Consider the following 6,000-nt stretch of genomic DNA (forward strand, 5'->3'; position numbering starts at 1 on the left):
CACACACTCAATATCTTGTGCCCCGCCGGACCCGCGGGCCCGGGGCATCCCCGGGGGTGTGGGCCGATTCCCCCCCACCCCCCCTCTCATAATTGCCGTAGGAGTCACAGCGCCATCCCACATCACTCTTTGGGCCTGCCTCGCACAGTAAACGAAGAAGCCCCGCAAAAAAGACGCCACATCCTGGAAGAAGCATAGTCGCACTTGAAAACACACGGCCACCGAAAGTTATATCCAATCAGTCCTTCCATCTCTGGTCGAACGCGACATCCGTAAGGAGAAGAAATGGCTGGGAAATCTAGGACGTCAAAGAACCAGGAGCGAAATACGCCGGGCCTGGCGCACACTGAACAACCGCAAAATACAACCTTGCAATCACTCGAAAACACACTCCAAACGCACTCGGCGCAATTCGAAAAAGTACTATAGGCTATCATGGACACTAAATCTTCCTTAGAATAAAAGATAGACGCAGTAACGCAAGACTTACATCTACTTAGAGTGGACCACCGGAAATTGCCAGAGAGGGTGAAAACAACGGAGGATACCCTAACAGCGACAGGTCCAACAGTAACAGACAATCAGAAACAAATACAACGGTTGGACGCAGAAGTGAAGATCCTTTGGAGACGGGCCGAAGAAGCAGAAAGCAGATCCAGACGTAACAACATTCGCCTAGTGGGGATCCCAGAATTCCCCCCTGAACAAAACCCGGAACAAACAGCAGAGCAATGGCTAATCAAAGAGGTACTGAATGGCTCCCCCTCCAAGTTCTTCTCGGTAGAACGAGCAAATAGAATCTCGGGCAGACCTCCACTCCAGGGTCAGCCTCCTAGATCTCTAATAGTGAGACTCCTGAATTACCGGGATCGCGACCTGATACTACAGCGTTTCCGCAATAAAGGTCCATTTCAATTCGAGGATGCAGTGATCCACGCATACCCGGACTTCACTCAAGAGGTACAGAACAGGCGGAACTCTTTCGTGAAAATCAAACAACGACTCCGGGAGCACAACATTAAGTACGCTCTCCTCTTTCCAGCTAAACTGAGGGTGAGCTTAGACGACCACACGCATATGTTCGCTTCCCCAGAAGATGCCTGGACATGGATGCACGCCAAAGGCATCGCGCAATCAAACGAGGGTGCACCCGAGGAGGAGGAATGGACCACCACCGCAACGAGGAAACGCAGCAATAGACGCTCAAGGGGCCAGCCCACTGAGAAGCAGGCGGCAAAAGAAAGAGCGAGAATACTAAAAGAAACTCCGATACTCATGCAAAACCCCTTTGAGACACTCCGGACAACCCCTACATCTGCATCAGACTCGGAATCGACCAACTCAACCTCAACAATCACGGAAGCGCTCAGGGGCCCAGATGTCACTCCAAGAACAGCAGAAGAACTGTGAACTGGACAATGCAGTAAAAGCGAGACTGTCAGAAACCGGACAGGACACTAGGAGTCCAGAATCCCAAAGCGGCTAAAGCAGGAATCGTAACACAAACCGCACTGGCTCCGAAAAGTATCTTTTTAAACTGTTCACCAGTGATCATAGGGGTATAAGCGCAATAGGCAGCAAAAGGGGGGAGGGGGGACGGATAAATGAGAGGGCCCTCCCAGGGGTGCTCACCCCAATGCACGTGCACATTCACAGACCAGGTCTGAGGAAGGGTGTGTGCTCCGCACAGGTGACACACCTGACCCGAATGAGTGCCCCCCCACGAGTGTCCGAACGGATACTGACCCCACCAAGCAACAAAGATGGGGCTCTTTTCTTACTTTTTTTCCTTTTTTCTTTAAGTTTGAGTGGTAGCAATCAGTTAGAGGGATTAGTAAACACGGCGGGTGGGATAGTGGGAGTTAAAGGGGTTAGACGAGGTCAACACTGCCAGCAGGGTACACTAACGCGCTCGCCAGCTTTAGACAAAGACCTAGTAAAATGCGCAGACAGCTGGAAGGAAATAGGACCCAAGAGGGAGCAAATGAACACGACACCACACAGGGAAATATGGCTCAACAAATCGTCGCACACGCACAACAATATGAGATAATTACATGGAATGTAAGGGGAATGTCCACACCGAGCAAGAGAGCGCAAGTGCATGCACACCTCAAGCGCCTAAAGGCCCACATAGCTATCCTACAAGAAACACACTTAATGGAAGATGAATTGCAAGAGATTCAGACGAAATGGGGCAGGCAGGTCACAGGCACAACACACTCAGCGTATGCCAGGGGGGTGTTGATCTGGATAGCAAGAGGTGTCCCGTTTGCCAGAACCTCGCACAAGATTGACACAGGGGGCAGGTATGTGATAGTGGAAGGTCACCTAGATGGGACACAATTAGCTCTCATAGGGATATACGCACCCAACAATGCGCAGGTGAGATTTTTGGAGTCACTCACCCCGGCATTACTAGACAACCCAGCAGCGCCCACCATATGGGAGGGTGACTTCAATTGTCTTCCTGACGTAGAGTTGGACAGATCAGCTCCTCCTAAATCAGCAGTAATATCCAGAAGCACCAAGAACCCACTACAGAAATGGGCGGACGACATGAGACTCCATGACCTCTGGCGAATACAACACCCCAGACAGAGAGAATACTCATTTTATTCTGTGCCACACAAGGTGCACACAATAATAGATATATTCTGGGGCACCACTGACATATGCGAGCTGACGAAGGTGTCAGAATATTTAGCTACGACACTGTCGGACCACTCCCCTCTCAAAATAACCCTGGGTTGGGGTGCGACCCGCCAGGTAATTTCCACATGGCGGCTGCAGCCAGAAGCGCTCCAAGACCAGGCCTACGCAGAGGGACTAGGCACAGCACTAAAGCATTACTGGGAAGTCAACTCTGACTCCACAAATACAAGAGCAGCAGAATGGGAGGCACACAAGGCGGTGGTAAGAGGGTTCTGCATGGCATCCACTTGGGGTGTCAGGCGCGCCCTACACTCGGAGATAAGCAAATTGGAGAAGGAACTGAGAACACTCGAAGTGGCGATAGCCGGTAATGAAGCACCATATGCCACACTAAAAGAAACACGCATAAAATACAAAGAAGCGGACTCCCGCCTCCGCAAACATGATTATAAGTATCATTTAATGCGTCAACAATCTGAGGGGGACAGGTCGGGCAGACTGCTGGCTTGGCTCCTAAAGGGAACCCAGCAACAGACCCCAATAGGGACTATAAAACTAGACAACAATGAGTGGGTCTCCACGCAGGCAGATATAAATAGGGTGTTCAGGGACTACTACACGAACCTATACGCTAAACGCACGGATTTTACACCCCGCACAGAGAGAAGCAGTGATAGCGGTCCTGCCCAAGCAGGGACGGGACCCCACAGATGTCAAATCATATAGACCACTATCACTATTAAACACCGACTGTAAAATTCTGGGCAAAATATTGGCCAACAGGCTTGCCCCTGTCATCCACACACTGATACACGAAGATCAAAACGGCTTCATTCCCAAACGAAATACATTCCTAAACACTTGCCGACTACTGGGAGTGATGGGAAGCACCCCCTCAGGGGCATATGACGAAATGGTACTATCATTGGACATAGAAAAAGCTTTTGATACGTTGGGGTGGGATTTCCTATTCGATACCATGCGGGAAATGGGAATCGGCCCAAAATTTATACAATGGGTGCAGACATTGTACTCCGGGCCACAAGCAAGGGTTAGAACAGGCGGAATGGTATCCGAAAGTTTCCCGATTGCAAGAGGCACTAGGCAGGGATGCCCCCTATCCCCCCTGCTATTTGCCATCTCCATGGAACCCCTGGCCACTCGCCTGAGATCGAGGAGGAGGAATGGGGCATACTAAGGAACGGGACGAGACACATAATATCTCTGTACGCAGACGATGCCTTAATATATCTCCGTAACGGAAGCGAGACAATACCATCAGTAATGACACTCCTTGCCGAGTTCGGCACAATGTCCGGACTGGTAGTAAACTGGGAAAAATCGTGCGTATTTCCCCTTGTCGCACGGACACTGTCAAACCGAGCTACAACCCTGTCCGGGTGCCTGAGATGGTGCTTTGATTCATTTAAATACCTGGGGGTCCAAATATACCATAAATCGGAGGACCTCAGAGACGGTAACCTGGGGAGAGCACTTGCCTCCATTAAGGGATCACTTCGCTTCTGGGGCAAGTTGCCATTGTCACCAATGGGCAGAGTTGCAATAGCAAATATGCTGATACTCCCCCGGCTCCTATATTATTTCTCTGCGTTGCCACTCCTAGTCCCCAAGAGCTTTTTCCGTGAACTAAACGGTGCACTGCTGCAACTCATCTGGTCAGGAGGCAGAACGTGTGTCGCCCTCACCACACTACAGCGCCCAGTAGCCGAGGGAGGCATGGGTGCCCCAAACTTCGAGCGTTATTATGCGGCTGCCCAGCTCCAGTGGGTACTAGACGGGATACATAGACCCACATTAGCGGAGTCGGCAGGGGCGTTGGCCAACCTGAGTGGCACACCATTGGTCGCATGGATGGCAGCCGGAGCCCCGAAGGGAATAGCTGGCAAACCACAATTGCAGGTGGCGCATGCATGCTGGAAGAGGTATATTCAGGGTGGACGCCGCGCGCTCCCCTACTCCCCTCTAGTGCAACTAGGGGCCCTCCCGGGCTGGGCTGGGGGAGACAGAGGAAGGTCCTTGGCGGTATGGGCAGAGGCGGGCATTGAGAAGGTTGGCGATTGCTTCGAAGAAGGGAAATTAATGACCTTCGAAGAAATACGCGACCTCACAGCAGTAAACCTAGGGCAATTTATGACATACCATGCCCTATGCCACACTATAAGGAAGATGTGGGGGTCGGGAGAACAGGAACCCACGACCTCCACTGCAGTACACCATATGCTGCAATACAACAGCCAACCGCAAATAGTGTGGAACCTGTACAAAGCACTGAATAAAGAAACAGCACCCGTTTTGGGGAAGGCACTAACTAAGTGGAACGAGGTGCTCCCACTCCCGATCACACAGGAGGAATGGCCTTGTGCCCTACTACACACTAAGGGAGTATCGAGAAACCCTAGGTTCAGATATACGCAACTAAATTATCTACACCAAACGTACCTCTCTCCAGCCAGGATTAAAAGTATGTTCCCCATCTCGGACCCAGCTTGCCCAAGGTGCCGAGCCCCGCTGGCACATTTCTACCACATGGTATGGGACTGCCCCCTAATGCGTGTAAAGTGGAGCGCAATAGTGGAAAAGGTATCTGAATTGACGGGCCTGGCACTCACAGTAGAGCCTAAATCCTGTTTGCTAGGCCTGAGAAATAGAAACAAAAAGCACAAGCACCTACATAAGTTTATTGATCTAGCTTTCGTAATGTACAAGAGATTGATAGCAATGAACTGGAAGTCGGCCACCGCCCCGGACCTGACGTCCTGGCACAACACGACACTAAGATGGGCCAGCGCAGAGTTGATGGTGCTAAGGAACACAAAAATGGGACCCCGGCAGACGGGCAGTGAGGCGTGGGAGATCCTGATAGATAGACTAGACGCCAAAAGCGACGAGAAACCGCCTTGAACTAATGCACACGAACAACTGCAAATAGTAGTCAGCCCTGACGGCCTTCCACCCTGCCCAACTAGGGACTCTTTAAATGAGAATCACCGGAATGATTGGCACCTCCCTGCGCCTGAATGTATGCCAAGGGTGATCCATAACGATCGCCCACAGAGGAGCTGTGTTTCCACAACAAAACGCAAGTCATATACCCCACACCCAACACGCACACCCCCTCCGCTCTAGATCCTCCCCCACGCAGCGCATAAGCGCCAGTTCCACAAGAGTATATACCTGATGTAGTGGAAAAGTGCCCATATTTACATCTTGGCGAGCGACTGTTCAGGAACCATTTCTGTACTCCTCATTTAATGTGCGATAATGACCTCAGTTAAGTTGTCAAGTTAATGTGTTAAACTGTGTATCAGCAACGTTATTGATTTA

The sequence above is a fragment of the Pleurodeles waltl genome, chromosome 3_2 (assembly GCF_031143425.1).
Source record: "Pleurodeles waltl isolate 20211129_DDA chromosome 3_2, aPleWal1.hap1.20221129, whole genome shotgun sequence".
Classification (NCBI taxonomy): Eukaryota; Metazoa; Chordata; class Amphibia; order Caudata; family Salamandridae; genus Pleurodeles; species Pleurodeles waltl.